This window comes from Mobula hypostoma, chromosome 18, assembly GCF_963921235.1.
Source record: "Mobula hypostoma chromosome 18, sMobHyp1.1, whole genome shotgun sequence".
Lineage (NCBI taxonomy): Eukaryota > Metazoa > Chordata > Chondrichthyes > Myliobatiformes > Myliobatidae > Mobula > Mobula hypostoma.
The window spans coordinates 53,737,779-53,754,700 of record NC_086114.1 but is presented as its reverse complement, the minus strand read 5'-3'; the positions used below and the strand labels follow the sequence as shown (position 1 = coordinate 53,754,700).

Here is a 16,922-nt window from a genome sequence, read left to right as displayed (position 1 = left end):
AATTCTGCAGATGCTGGAAATTCAAGCAACACGCATCAAAGTTGCTGGTGAACGCAGCAGGCCAGGCAGCATCTCTAGGAAGAGGTACAGTCGACGTTTCAGGCCGAGACCCTTCGTTAGGACTGACGAAGGGTCTCGGCCTGAAACGTCAACTGTACCTCTTCCTAGAGATGCTGCCTGGCCTGCTGTGTTTACCAGCAACTTTGATGTGTGTTCCCAAAATATGGACCTGCCTTTGTTTTCCAAGATCTAACTGTGGATCTTAATTGTTGGGGAAATGGGTGGGGGGTGGAATTGTACAGCCAGGGCATTTTGGCAGGTGTTCAGCTGGTAGAGCTGCTGCCTCCGCCAGAGACGGGTGCAATCCAGACCTGGTCTCTGGTGCTGTCAGTTGAGCTTACAAGTTCTCCCTGTTAACTGGTCACCTTAAATCTGGCTACATCTATGGACAGAGACGGACTGTTAATGTTCTAGGCCACGAATGTCAGCCCTCTCCACTTATCACCTCCCAGCTTCTAATATTCCCACTTCCCCTGCCCTGCCACCTCTTTCTGTACCCAATCACCTCACAACCCTTTGACACTGGTTATCTCTTCACTCTTGGTGAAGATCTTGATATGAAACATTGTCCATTCCCTCTATAGATGCTGACTGACTGACTTCATTTCCTTTGTGTGTTGCCATGCAGTCCCTTGTGTCTCCAAGTCACTCAATTATCTCTGGTATGTAGGTGAGTTGTAGAATGTTGGGTTTGATGCGAATGTAGAGGAAAATAAATTGGAGGGCTGTATCTCCCTTTGACTTAATGGCCCATTCTCTCCAGTCTAAGTGAGCTGCCATTGATTTGGACCTTTCAAAATGCTTGTAGATTACCAACCAATCCCAGTTATGGGATGTGTTGGCACATAGTTCTTAGTAACTTCTACCATCTCCATTGGGATCCCACCACCAAGCACATCTATCCTCCCCTTCACTTTCTGCAGGGATTGCTCCCTTGTCTGTTCACCCTTCCCCACTGATCACCCCCCTGACACTTAAAGTGCCACACCTGCCCCTACACTTTCTCCTTCACTGGCATTCGAGGCCCCCACCAGTCCTTCTAGGTGAGGCAACATCTACTGGAGCCTGTAGAGGTCATCTACTGTGTGTGGTGTGGCCTGTATATTGGTGAGATCTGATGTAGATTGGGAAACAGCTTTGCCAAGCACCTACACTCAGCCAGAAAAAGTGGGATGTCCTGGTGGCCACCCATTTCCTATTCCCATTCCGAATGTATCCATGGCCACCTCTGCTGCTGCAATAAGGCCACACACAGGTTGGAGGAACAACACCTTGTATTCCATTTGTCTAGCCTCCAACCTGAAGGTATAAACATCAATTTCTCGAACTTCCAGTAATTTTGCTATTCCCCCTCACCATTCCTCATTCCTGTTTCCTCTCTCACCTTATCTCCTTACCTGCCCATTACCTCCCACTGCGGCTCCTTCCCCTTCTGTGGTCTTCCATCCTCATTGGATTCCTCCTCCACTCCTTTATCTTTCAACTATCAACTTCCCAGCTCTTTACTTCACTCCCTCCCCCCTCCTGGTTTTACCTATCACGTACCACTTTGTATTTCTTCTCCACCCCACCTTGTTGCTCCAACCTCATCTTTTTTCCCAGTCCTAATGAAGGGTCTCAGCCTGAAACGTGGGCTGTTTGTTTATTTCTATAGGTGCTGGCTGACCTGGTGAGTTCCTCCAGCATTTTGTGTATGTGTAGGTTGGATTTTCTGAAACTGCAGATTTTCTCATCTATGTGTTGGACAGTGAGGTGATGGTGCTAAAAATTAAAATCCTTGAGGGTAAAATAACGGGTGTTTGTTCATGTGGAATAAAGTATCATTTAATATATTAGAGATGTGGTATATTAACAGGCTCTACCAGCCCAATGAGCCTCCACTGCCCAGTTACACCCATGTAATCGATGTACCAACCCATACATGGGATGAAATCAAAGTACCCTGTGGTTGAGATTATTGTCAAACTCCTTACAGGCAGTGGTGGAATTGAACCCGGTTTAGTAGCACAGTTACAGTGCTATGCGCCTGTACACAAAGATGTAAAAGATGACATGACTTTCCTGTCATTTGGGGCAGGCTAAGGGACCAATTGGACTGAGTCAAATAGAAGAAATTGATGTTAAAAACAGGGAAATGAGGTGACAATCCCAAGTACACGCAGAAACCCGCTTCTTGGAAGGAAGTCATGGTCTCCACCAGAGGGAGCTCACACTTGGTATACGTAATCACCAAGTCAAAGTTCAAAATTAAATTTATCGGCGTATATACATGTCACCACTGAGATTCTTTTACCTGCAGGTGTACTTAGCCAATCTATAGAACAGTAACTGTAAAAAAGATCAATGAACAACAAACTGCAAATGCAATAAAATAAATAGCAATAAAAAACGAATATGAAATAACAAGTATAAAATGTCTTTAAAGTGGTACCATTGGTGTGGGAACACCAGAGATAGAATGAGTGGAATTATATCCTTATAGCCTGATGGTTGAGGGGTAATAACTTCCTGAACCTGGTGGTGCGAGTCCTGAGGCACTCGTACCTTCTACCTGATGGCAGCAGCAAGAAAAGAACATGGCCTGGGTGGCGAGGATCTTTGAGGATGGATGCTGCATTTTTACGGCAAAGTTTCATGTAGATGTGCTCAGTGGTTGGAAGGGCTTTACCCGTGATGTACTGGGCTGAATCTCCTACCTTTTGTAGGATTTTCCACTCAAAGGCATTGGTGTTCCCATATCAGGCTGTAAAGCAGCAGTCAGCACCGAGATTTTTGATGGTGTGCTGAATCTCCGCAGACTGCTGAGGAAGTCGAGATGCTGTTGTGCTTTCTTTGCAATTATATTTATATGATGGGTCCAGGACAGGTCTATTGAGATTGTGACACCCACAAATTTAACGTTATAGACCCTCTCCACCTCTGATCCTCCGGTGATTTCTGGCTCATGGACCTCTGGTATCCCTCTCCTGAAGTCTACAATCAGTTCCTTGGTCTTATTGACATTGAGTGAGAGGTTGTTTTTATTACTCCACTCAGCCAAAAGTGCAGTTCATTGTCATGCACAAGAAACGTAGAACCCCTACAGCACAATACAGACTCTTTGGCCCACAATGCTGTGCCAAGTATGTACTTACCTTAGAAATGACCTAGGGTTACCCATAGCCCTCTATTTTTCTAAGCTCCATATACCTATCCAGGAGTCTCTTAAAAGACCCTATCGTATCCACCTCCGTTACCGGCAGCCCATTCCACACACTCACCACTCTGCGTAAAAAAAACTTACCCCTGACATCTCCTCTGTGCCTACTTCCAAGCACCTTAAAGCTGTACTCTCTTGTGCTAGCCGTCTCGGTCCTGGGAAAAAGCCTCTGACTATTCACACCATCAATACCTCTCATCTTGTACACCTCTATCAGGTCACCTCTCATATTCCGTTGCTCCAAGGGGAAAAGGCCGAGTTCACTCAACCTATTCTCATAAGGCATGCTCCCCAATCCAGGCAACATCCTTGTAAATCTCCTCTGCAGCCTTTCTATGGTTTCCACATCCTTCCTGTAGTGAGGCGACCAGAATTGAGCACAGTACTCCAAGTGAGGTCTGACCAGGGTCCTATAAAGCTGTAACATTACCTCTCGGCTCTTAAACTCAATCCCACAATCGAAGAAGGCTAATGTGCCATATGCTGCCTTAACCACCGAGTCAACATGCGTAGCAGCTTTGAGTGTCCTATGGACTCGGACCCCAAGATCCCTCTGATCCTCCACACTGCCAAGAGTCTTACCATTAATACTTTTTTCTTCCATCGTATTTGACCTACCAAAATGAACCACCTCACATTTATTTGGATTGAACTCCATCTGCCACTTCTCAGCCCAGTTTGCACCCTATCAACGTCCCGTTGTAACCTCTGACAGCCCTCCACAACATCCCCAACCTTTGTGTCATCAGCAAATTTACTAATCCATCCCTCCACTTCCTCATCCAGGTCATTTATAAACATCACAAAGAACAGGTGTCCCCAGAACAGATCTCTGAGGCACATCACTGGTCATGCAGAATATGACCTGTCTACAACCACTCTTTGCCTTCTGTGGGCAAGCCAATTTTGGATCCACGAAGCAAGGTCCCCTTGGATCCCATGCCTCCTGACATTCTCAATAAGCCTTGCATGGGGTACCTTATCAAGTGCCTTTCTGAAATCCATATACACTACATCAGGGGTACCCCACCTTTTTTTGCACTGCAGACCGGTTTAATATTGACAATACTCTTGCGGACTGGCCGACCGGGGGAGGTGGGGGGTGGTAGGGTTGCCAACGGACAAGAGTAGCAGTCAAATACGTTGTGCTTACCCCGAGAAAGACTACCATGACCATGAAGCCTTGCGCGGGCACCAGTGCGCATGCGTGTACATGCAGATTTTTTTTCCCGGGGGGGGGTGGTGTTAATCACGACTGGAATATAGGTGGATAAGTGGCTAATACACAAGCTGGGGTCTGATCAGTCCCAGCTGGGTCACCTGGAGGAGGTTGTATGATGTTGAAAGACCCACAACACCTGATGATTCCAGGAACATCACTGAAGATGTGTCCAGAAGCATCAGTAGATGTATGTACACAGCGTTTCTAAAAGGGTTTATCTAACGAATTTAATATTAAACACACAGCGCATATTTTCCTCGCATGAATATAGTGATAAGTCACTTGTAAGTCAATAGCATCATAATATTTTAAGTAACGTTTGGGTACTAAACACACAGCACATATTTTCCCCGTATGAACATATAAAATCATTGCAACACACCAATATCGCTGAATCAGTGGGAGCCCTGGGCTTGTTTCCCTGCAACAAGACGGTGCCATCGAGGGGTGATGGAGACAGCGATACTCAAAGGGGGTTCCTTATGTCCAGTCTATTCCACAATTTAGTTTCCATTACATTCATTGCAGAGATATGTTGGAAATGGAAACAATGTTTTCAGTGCTTTCGTGGCTATCTCAGGATATTTAGCCTTGACTTTGATCCAGAATACCAGCAGAGATGTTATGTCAAACATACTTTTCAGCCCGCCGTCATTTGCAAGCTTGAGGAGTTGATCTCCTTCCCGCGCTGACACAGATGACGTGCGGGTCATGACCTCGCATGCGTAATGGCTCAACAGTGGGCTTGACAGGGAATGAGGAAAGGTGCAGCTGACTCATATCGTTTCCTCGCGGCCCGGTAGCACAGGCTCTGCAGCCCGGTGGTTGGGGACCGCTGCATTACATCTACTGCTCTACCTTCATCAATGTGTTTAGTCACATCCTCAAAAATTTCAATCAGGCTCGTAAGGCCTTTGACAAAGCCATGCTGACTATTCCTAATCATATTATACCTCTCCAAATGTTCATAAATCCTGCCTCTCAGGATCTTCTCCATCAATTTACCAACCACTGAAGTAAGACTCACTGGTCTATAATTTTAAGGGCTATCTCTACTCACTTTCTTGAATAAGGGAACAACATCCGCAACCCTCCAATCCTCCGGAACCTCTCCTGTCCCCATTGATGATGCAAAGATCATTGCCAGAGGCTCAGCAATTTCCTCCCTCACCTCCCACAGTAGCTTGGGGTACATCTCGTCCGGTCCCGGTGTCTTATCCAACTTGATGCTTTCCAAAAGCTCCAGCACATCCTCTTCCTTAATATCTACATGCTGCATATTCATTAAGTACCTCTGCTATCTCCTCCGGTTCCATACACACTTTTCCACTGTCACACTTGATTGGTCCTATTCTCTCACGTCTTACCCTCTTGCTCTTCACATACTTGTAGAATGCCTTGGGGTTTTCCTTAATCCTGTCCGCCGAGGCCTTCTCATGGCCCCTCTGGCTCTCCTAATTTCATTCTTAAGATCCTTCCTGCTAGCCTTATAATCTTCTAGATCTCTATCATTACCTAGTTTTTTGAATCAAGTTGTTATTTATTTGCAGTAATGTGCACAATATTATACAAGGTGCAAAGTGTTATATAAAAAAAACAAATGGTGCAAAGTTGTAAAGCACTGAAAATTACACACAGTTTAGTGCTCAAATATAAGTGTGGAAAACATATAGTGTAGGAACTGACAAAATGTTAAATTATTAAATATCAAAATATTAAAATATGCAATTGTTCATTGTTTCTGCTGCTGCCTCTCAAATAGCAGTTTGTGGACATTGAACATTGCCTGCGGCCTGTACTCCTCCGGCAGCCCCCGCAGCACCCGCAGCACGTCTCCAACTGTTTGCCCAAACCTGGAGAGCTCATCATTTTCCTGCAACAGTCTACGTTGCAGTTCCACCCTGCGTTCATCCAACTGGGCGACCTGCTTCTGAAACCAGTCGTCATGTTCTTTCCTCTTCTTCTTCTGTGCCATCCTTGGGCTGGAGGACAGAGGAGATGGCTGGGTAACAGAGAAGGTGGCTGGGGGACAGAGGAGATGGCTGGGGGACAGAGGAGATGGCTGGGTAACAGAGGAGATGGGTGGGGGACAGAGGAGATGGGTGGGGGACAGAGGAGATGGGTGGGGGACAGAGGAGATGGGTGGGGGACAGAGGAGATGGGTGGGGGGACAGAGGAGATGGGTGGGGGACAGAGGAGATGGGTGGGGGACAGAGGAGATGGCTGGGTAACAGAGAAGGTGGCTGGGGAACAGAGGAGATGGCTGGGTAACAGAGAAGGTGGCTGGGGGACAGAGGAGATGGCTGGGGGACAGAGAAGGTGGCTGGGTAACAGAGAAGGTGGCTGGGGGACAGAGGAGATGGCTGGGGGACAGAGGAGATGGCTGGGTAACAGAGAAGGTGGCTGGGGGACAGAGGAGATGGCTGGGGGACAGAGGAGATGGCTGGGTAACAGAGAAGGTGGCTGGGGAACAGAGGAGATGGCTGGGTAACAGAGAAGGTGGCTGGGGGACAGAGGAGATGGCTGGGGGACAGAGGAGATGGCTGGGTAACAGAGAAGGTGGCTGGGGGACAGAGGAGATGGCTGGGGGACAGAGGAGATGGCTGGGTAACAGAGAAGGTGGCTGGGGAACAGAGGAGATGGCTGGGTAACAGAGAAGGTGGCTGGGGGACAGAGGAGATGGCTGGGGGACAGAGAAGGTGGCTGGGTAACAGAGAAGGTGGCTGGGGGACAGAGGAGATGGCTGGGGGACAGAGGAGATGGCTGGGTTACAGAGATTTCTCACTACTTGATGATGATTCTGCACGTGAAGATGGAATGTCTGGTGGCTGGTTTTCCTCAGCAACTGAAGAGGTGGACAACCCTGAGGTTGAATCATTTCCATCCTGTGGTTATGAAAGAAATTGCAAATAGTTTGAGTTAGTCTTTGTAATTATACATACAGGTAATATATGCATTCAGTGTCTGTACACGGATTGGCAGAGCTATGAAAAGGAGAAAACGGCATATGACTACATTGGCAGAATACTGGTTATTGCGTTTGCATTATGAGCAAGCCAGATACAATTACAGCCTATTACATTTTTGTTTCACAGAAGCATTATATTTGCACAAATTATTATGCCGTGTTTATAACTAGACAGTATTGCTAGCTTGCTAGCTAGCCTAAACACTTACTACAACATTTATATAGGCATCTGTTAGTCTCGTGAGACCATGGATTTGCGCCTTGGAAGGTTTCCAGGGCGCAGGCCTGGGCAAGGTTGTATGGAAGACCAGCAGTTGCCCATGCTGCAAGTCTCCCCTCTCCATGCCACCGATGTTGTCCAAGGGAAGGGCATTAGGACCCATACAGCTTGACACCGGTGTCGTCGCAGAGCAATGTGTGGTTAACTACAACATAGATGTTTATGATACAAAGAGCATGTTATATTTACCTTGTTGTCATCATAATTTGACTCTGTTTCCTGGTGCTTAATACGCGGTGCCAGCCAGGAAAGAAGCAAATAAAACACGGCACTTTTTTTTCCGCCTAGGTCCCCGCTCCTCTTGGCAAGTCTTTTCTGGTCGCGCACGTACTTGTCCTTCAAGTTTTTCCATTTCCATGACGTCCAAACTGATGTTTGTGGAAAATTCTTTCCACAAATTTGATGCCATTTGGCAGTCTTTATAGTCTGGCGACGAAGAGTCGTACAAATGTACATATTTTCGGACTTCCTCAATTAACCTCTCCTCGATTTGGTCCATTTTCCATCTCACGTTCTCCTTCTCTCTTCTCTCTCAATTCGAAAATGGTGGGAGGAAGCAACCGGAAATGCGTAGGAGAAAATGCGATGCTCTCAAGCGGACCAATCACTGTTGTTGCAGTCACTTCTTCTCCATCTTGTTTTAAGGCGCTTGGCACCCAGCTTAATGGTGCATTACTGCCACCTTCTGCTCCAGAGTGTGCAATACACTTACATTCTAAATCCTTTCACCCAATCTCTCTCACACACACACACACACACACACACACACACGCCCTAACCTGCACTTTATCCTCCCATCTTTGGCCATCCTAGTATAGGGTGGCCAACTGTCTTGTATTAGCCAGGACATCCCGTATATTGGGCTAAATTGCTTTGTCCCATACGGGACCACCCCTGTCCCGTATTTCCCCCGCTAAGGTAGAGCGTTCCTATGAAACCGTTCGTAAGCTGAAATGGTGTGAAGTGAAGAAGCAATTAGCATTAATTTATATGGGAAAAATTTTTGAGCATTCCCAGATCTAAAACATAACCTACCAAATCATACCAAATAACACATAAAACCTAAAATAACACTAACATATAGTAAAAGCAGGAATGATATGATAAATACACAGCCTATATAAAGTAGAAATAATGTATGTACAGTGCAGTTTCACGTAACAGAATCAGGAAAATTAAGCTAAAACCGATTTGTAGAAAAAAATCAGCACGTTACGCATGCGCACACAGGTGCCCGCGCAAGGCTCCATGGTCATGGTAGTCTTTCTCGGGGTAAACACAAGTGTCCTGTATTTGACTGCTACTTTTGTCCCTTATTTGAGAGTGAGAAAGTTGGCAACCTTATCCTAGTACCCTATTCCTGCTTATCCATCATATCCTATAAAAAAAAACCCTGTAGCTCTTAAGAAAGCTAAAAATACCCGAACCTGTGCTTTCTCACCCATGCCCAGCAACCCTTTTAATGTGATTTTCTGCACCCCCAACTCCCTTAGATTAATTCTCATCATCTCTCTCTGTATCCCATTCTTCCTGCAACTCAGAACTACATGTTCTACTGACTCCTCTTCCTGACATTCCTCACACAATCCTGTCTGGTGTCTCCCTATCATTTTCAATGTTTTGTTTAATGCACAGTGCCCCAGCCTTAACCTAGTCCACACAGTTTCCTCTCTTCTGTATCCACTACCTACCCTAGTACCTGCAACGCTCTTTCGTATTTGATATAAATGCCTCCCTTTCCCCTCCCTGTCCCATCTTTTTTGCCACATTTGGTTTTTTTTTCCCCCCAGATTACACACTTAACCTCTGCTTTACTGATACTAATGTGCATTTCTATATTTTCTTTCTTTAATGCCCTCTTTGCCAACTCATCCACCCTTTCATTCCCCTTCACCCCTACGTGTGCTGAAACCCATAGAAATTTTACCTGACCTCCCTGATTTGCAATTCTTGTGACTGACTGAAGGATTTCATAAAGTACATCTTGCCGACTGTTTGAGTGAAAAGACCTTAAACTTGCTAGAACTGAGGATGAATCTGAACATATCAACACTTTGACTTGTCTAGCTTTCTCCATCCATCACAACACAACCAACACTGCCAGCATCTCCACTGTAAACACCCCTAACTTATTAGATGTTCTTCTGCTGATTCCAATTTCTTTTGCTGGTATAGCCACCCCAAACCCTGTCATTCCTGTTTCAGATTCCTTAGCACCATCTGTATAAACCTGAGTATAATCACTATACTTTTCCATCACATGACAGTTAAATGCATTTACCAAATCTGTTTTATATCTTTCTTTCCTTTTTACCTCTAACAAATGCCAGTCTATGTCAGACCATACAAGCTTCCATGGAGCTACAACCGGATAAACTACTGAAGGACTTATCCTTAGATCAAACACTCCATATCCTTTAGCAATATCATTGCCTACCCGACTAAAGGTATCCCTCTGAAACCTCCCATTTTCCCAGCACTCCTGCAACACTCCTTTTGCAGGGTGAGAATCATTGTGCCCCTGCAAATTAGCCCAGTAGTTTGCCATCAATTGCATCCTTCTTAGTTCCAAAAGCATTATTCCCATTTCTACCTGTAGGGCTGACACTGGTGATGTTTTAAAAGCCCCACTGCACACTCTCAAAGCCTGAGCCTGAATCACATCCAGTTTCCTTATAAGAGACCTAGCTGCTGATCCATATGCTATATTTCCATAGTCCAACACAGATCTTACTAAAGCCACATACATTCTCTTCAACGCTGAACAACTTGCTCCCCATTCCCTACCAGTCAAACATCTCATCACATTTATTACTTTTTTACATTTCTCCTCAACTTTCCTGATATGGTCTGCCCATGTTAATCATAAATTAAATATAAATCCCAGAAATTTAAATGATCCAACCCTTTCTAATTCAATCCCATACATCCTTTACTTCTTCCCTACCTCAATTCTTTTCCTGGTGAAAAATACAGTTTGAGCTTTTTCTGCTGAAAATCTATATCCCCAATCATAACCCCACTCCACCACTTCATCAATTGCTCCTTGTAGTTTCCTGATCATATGCTCCATGTTCCTGCCTCTTTTCCACAAGGCCCCATCATCCGCAAACAGTGACCTACCTATATCCACTGGTACCTTTGTGAAGACATCATTGATCATAATGATGAAAAGTAATGGGCTAATCACACTACTTTGAGGTGTGCCATTTTCCACTATGTACTGATTTGATAATTCTGATCCAATCTGAACATGAATTTTTCTACCAAACAAAAAATCTTTTATCCAATTAAAAACTCTCCCACCAACCCCCATCTTGTGCAGTTTAATTAATAATCCTTCCTTCCACGTCATATCATAGGCTTTTTCAATGTCAAAGAACACTGCCACTACTGACTCTTTATTTGCCTGGGCCTTCCTTATTTCAGTCTCTAACATAATCACTGAGTCCATGGAATTCCTTCCCTTCCTAAAACCACTCTGATAACTTGCCAGCATTCCCCTCTTCTCAAGTTCATATGATAACCTTTCTGTTATCATCCTTTCCATTATCTTGCATATATTTGATGTTAATGCTATTGGTCTGTAGCTAGTGGGTTTTGACGGATCCTTGCCAGGTTTCCTTATTGGAATTACTACTGCTTCTTTCCATGCACTTGGTAATCTTCCCTCCTCCCACACTCTGTTATAAAAATGCAGCAACTTCAAGAGCGCTCCTTCCTAGAATTTTTAGCATCACAGAGCATATCAGATCTTTCCCTGGGGAGGTTGGTCTCGATCTCTTTATTGCTCTCACCATTTCTGCCAACGTAAATGGATCATCAATTATATCATCTGTTTCTTCCCTCCTGTTTAACACACCTATGTGTTGATTCATTGTTCTTTCCCTTGACCTTCTCCTTCTCCCTTCTTCAGACAAATTTTCTGCACTGTGTATCTGTACAAACGACTTGGCCATGATCTCAGCCTTATCCCTACTGGGGACTGCTGTTTTCTCCTCAGATAACTTTACTGGATATTCCCATTCCCTTCTATCTCCTCCCATCCTCTTAATCATTCTCCATATCTCTCCCACAGGTGTTGTTCTTCCTACCTTGTTGCAAAAACTCCTCCAACTTGCCCTTTTAGCTTGACGTATAGTTCTTCTCACCACTGCCTGTGTTTTCTTATATTGAACCAAATGCTGCATATTATGGGTTCTTTTAACTAGCCTGAATGCTCTATTTCTGTTTTTCACAGCCTGACAACATTCCTCTGTCCACCATGGTACCAGTTTCCTATTCATCCTATTTTTACTCCTAGGTATAGAATCCTTCTGCTGCCATGATAATTGCTGAAGTCACCTGACTGTTTAATTCATCTATATTTCCAGAAATGTCAATCTTTGTCAACCCTTCTTCACTCAACTTCTGGAACTTGCCCCAGTCTGCTTTTCCAAACACTCACTTTGGGATTCCACCACCTGGTCTTCAACTCTTTCACCCACTGAACATAAAACTGGGTAGTGATTACTGCCTACTGTTGAAGCAGTCCAAACTTCCCAGTTACTAACGCCAGCCAAGGTATTAGACACTCACGTAATATCTAACACTGACTCAGTTCCTGTTGTTATGTTTATCCTTGTTCCTCTACCATCATTCATACGCACCAAATTCCTTTCTTCCATCAAATCTTCAATTACCTTTCCATTTGAATCTGTAATCGTATCCCCCAATATTGTGCTGTGAGCATTGAAATCTGCACACCACACTACTTTATGTCTGTTTTGTCCTTGTATCCTTAATAGGCTGTCCAAATCCAACCTTTTACATGGATTGTAGTAGTTAATTATAACCACTCCCTCCCCTCTCTCCCACACTTCCACCACTATGTATTCCTGATCATCTCCTTTCTCCAGTACCCTATATGGTATACCTTGCTTGATTAACATAGCACAACCCCCTCCTCCCCCTTGATTTCTATCTTTCCTTATCATTGTATACCCATATACCACAAAGTCTAAAGTTGGTTTCAACCAAGTTTCCTGAATACACACTACATCCGGTTTTACAACCATTTCTTTAATAAAGTGCTTGAATTCCTGGCTATTGGCCAGTAAGCTCTTTGCATTCCATTGCAAAAGAATCACCATAATTAGTATTAACCAACCCATGACACTTCCTGTCTTGACCGATTAGTGAGATTCTCCCTCACTTTTTCCCATGTCAGTCCTACTAACCCTAAATGGTTCACTGCTGCTTTGACCACCAGCTGAATTTTGTCACTTTTTGACTTTATCTCAGCCGTACTATTAATCACTCCTGCAATGAATGTTACTAGAGCCTTTTTGTCTACATAAATCCTGTCATTTGTTCTTTGTGGCACATCTCACATCCCTATTGCTCCCTTTTCATTAGGAGCATTATTCTGTTCTCTTGACATTCTTACAGCTTGTGCATAAGTGATCTTTTCACTCTTATTTCTTGAATTTTATTCTCCCATCTCATAACCTCATACCCACTATATGCCACATTATGAGCTCCTCCACAATTGCAGTATTTTGGTTGCACTCCTGTTCCGCACTTTCCATATTCATGATCACCCCCACATCTAGCACATCTCCTCTGCCTTTTACAATTTTTAGCTATGTGTCCAAACCTTTGACAATTATAGCACCTCAGTGGCTTTGGCACATACACCCTTACTGGGTAACTCATGGCACTCTTTCTTCTTCAAATTCAATCAATACAGATTCACTTTCCTTTTTCACTCCATCCTTTGTTGTTTTCAGTCTTTGAACATTCATTACTTTTCCTCCTTTGATACTCCTCTTTAACTCCTCCATATTTATACTCATTGGTACCCCCGTGATCACTCTTTTACATCCACCGCCATTTCGTGCTCCCACCCTCCCTGTGTATTCCACCTTGCATTTTCCTATCTCTTTTAGCTTGAGTGCTTTCGCAAGTTGTTCCTCATTTGCACATCTTACCAATAGGTTGCCATCATTAAGGACTTTTGCAAATGCTATTTCCCCTATCTTATTTGCCAGAGTTGTTGTTAGCACAAATGGGTTAATTTTCTTCATGTTTCAGATGTCTCTCTGGTGCTTCCCACTCCCTCTCCTCTCTCCCTTTTCACAACCATGATTCCCCTCTCCCTGCCTCTTTCCCACTCTCAGTCCACAATAGAACATAGAACAGTACAGCACAGAACAGAAACAGGCTATTCAGCACACTGTGTTGTGCTGAGCCATCTCAACAGTAAATCAAAACGAATCCCTTTGCCCTACACAGTATCCATATCCCTCCATTTCCTTACACCCACGTGCTATACAAACGTTCCTTAAAAGCCTCTAATCTTCTCCGTGGATTGTCACCTTGTCGTGGTGGAGAAGCTCGTGTGGTCCTGTGATCCCGAGAGCGATGCCGTCTGGAGCTATGCTCCTGGTAGGGTCACCCATGGCGGTAAGGTCGAGGGTGAGGTCCCTGACAAAGAACAATCCAACCAAGACCTCAATGTGGAACAGGCGGATGAAGTTACTTCGAACTCAGCGGCTGTGAAGGCGGATGAAGGCTGCTACAAATCCATCAGCTCCAATCGTCGTGGTTTCCATGTCATTGGAATCAGTTGGTTGATTTGTGAAGTATCGTGTGCTTCTTGGAGTGCAACATCAAGTACACGCTAAACAAATACACACATAGGCATCTTCACTCTGTGGGCCACTTCTTCAGAACGAAGACCATCGTCCTTGACCTCGAGGGATAGCCACGACGACGATGACGAAAAGCCTCTAATGTATTTGCCTCTACCACCATACCAGACAGTGTATTCCAGGCATTCACCACTCTCTGAGTAAAAAACATACCCCTCACATCCCCTTTGAACTTACCCACTCTCACCTTCAATGCATGCCCTCTGGTATTAGACATCTCAACCTCGAGAAACTGATGCCCCCTGTTTACTCCATCTATGCCTCTCATAACCTTATAGACCTCTAACAAGTCTCCCCTCAACCTCCACCACCTCAAAGAAAACAACCCAAGTTTATCCAGCCTTTCATGATAGCACATGCCCTCTAAACCAGGCAGCATCCTGGTCAACTACTTCTGCCCCCTCTCCAGAGCCTCAACATCCTTCCTATAGTGAGGCAACCAGAAATGTACACAGTACTCCAGATGTGACCTAACCAGATTTTTATAAAGTTGCATATAGAGACCCATATCAGAATCAGATTTATCACCACTCACATATGTCATGAAATTGTTTTGTTTGTGGCAGCAGTACAGTGCAAAGTTTTTAGGTACCCTAGCTATTTGTTTGTGCCTAAGACTTCTGCACAGTTCTGTATAAAGAATCATTCAATTAGCTTAACACTATTACAGCACTAGTGTAGGATTTTGTGAATAAAACGTGCAAGAGTCATTTTAGGTGCTAACAAAAGCCTTTTATTTCCATTATAAACAGACCAAAAGCAGTCGCCATTGACGTCATTGAGAAAGTGAGCACAACAACTTAATGACAGTGTTTGTGAATTATGTGGACCAGTTTCTGTAATGAATAATATCTGTCTCCCATTACATTACCCTACGCGAGCGACCAGGGTTCAATTCTATTGCTGTGTGTAAGGAGTTTGTACCTTCTGCCCTTCTCCATGTGGGTTCCCTCCCACACTCCCACAGACAAGTGGGGTAGAAGGGTAATTGTTCACAGGGGTGTAATTGGGCAGAGTGAGTCAGAACGGCCAGTTACTATGCTGTATCTCTAAAAATAAAATAAAAAGATTCTAGTGCACTGAGTCATAGACACAAGAGATTCTGCAAAATGCCAAGAATCTTGAGCAACACACACAAGATGCTCTGGGTGTCAGTAAGTCAGGCAGTATCTGGGGAGGGAAATAAACAGTTGACATTTCAGGCCGAGACCTTTCATCAGGGTGTGATTATAAACCCTGAGCCTGACATTCAGTCGGTGTTGCAAGAAACAGATGGCATTCCTTTCAATATCTGATCACACCGAAGCGTTTATCAAGCTGCAGAGCTGGCGGCATTTTAATATACACACATGGATCCACGCCGGCCAGCCCTGGCACAGTTTGCAGGCCGTTATGTCTTACAAGGTGAAACCCAGCATCAAGTGTGGATGTAATGCTTTCACTCCCAGATGAGCTCAACACCTTTTATGCGCAGTTTGAAAGGGAGAATAAAACTGCATCTGTACGGATCCTGCAGACTCCGGTGACCCTGTGATCTCTGATAGAGTACTTGGCAGGGCACTGAAATCCTGTGCCAACTGATTGGCGGAAGTGCTCAAGGGCAACTCCAATCTCTCACTGCTGCAGTGAAGTTCCCACCTGCTTCAAAAGGGTGACCATCATACCAGTGATCAACAACTATTGACCAGTTGCACTCATGCCTACTGTGATACAGTACTTTGAGAGGCTTGCCATGGCCAGAAGCTATGACTATCACCCAGTTGCAGTCACACCTACTGTGGTGAAGTGCTTTGAGAGGTTTGTCAATGCCAAAATCAACCACTACCTCAGCAAGGACCAGGACCTGCTGCAATTTGCCTATTACCACAACAGGTTTACCACCAGCTGGTGGCATAGTGGCATCAGCGCCGGACTTCGGAGTGAAGGCTTCCGAGTTCGAATCCAGCCGGCTCCCTTGCATGCTTTCCATCCGTGCTGGGTTGAGCGTCGAGCTAGCAACTTGGCCTTGTAAAAGTAAGAAAGCCTTTTAAAAAAAAACGGTGTCATGACGGCGTTCCGATGACTCCACTTGGAGTTAAGGGCTTTCTTCTACAATAAGTCTACAGTGGATACAAGCTCACTGGCTCTCCACTTGGCCTTGGATCACCAGACTATAGCAATACCTACATCAGCTGCTGTTTATTGATTACAGCTCAGTGTCCAATACCATCATACGCTCTAATCAACAAGCCCAAAAATCTGGGCCTCTGTACTTCACTCTGTAACTGGTCCTTGACTTCCTCATTGGGAGAGCAGAGTCACTGTGGATCAGAAATATCATCTCACTCTCCCTGACAATCAGCACTGGCGTGGCTCGAGGATGTGCGCTTCGCCCACTGCCCTACGCCCACAACTGTGTGGCGAGGCGCAGCTCAAATGCCATTCTATAACTTTGCTGGTGACACAACTATTGTTGGCAGAGTTTCAGATGGTGACAAGGAGGCGTTCAAGAATGAGAC

The 16,922-nt window shown here is 44.8% G+C and overlaps 1 pseudogene; it reads right to left on the bottom strand.

Annotated features, from left to right (window-relative positions):
- Nucleotides 1–6,213: 6,213 nt before the first annotated feature.
- LOC134358257 (uncharacterized) lies at nt 6,214–8,228 on the bottom strand (annotated as a pseudogene).
- Nucleotides 8,229–16,922: the final 8,694 nt, after the last annotated feature.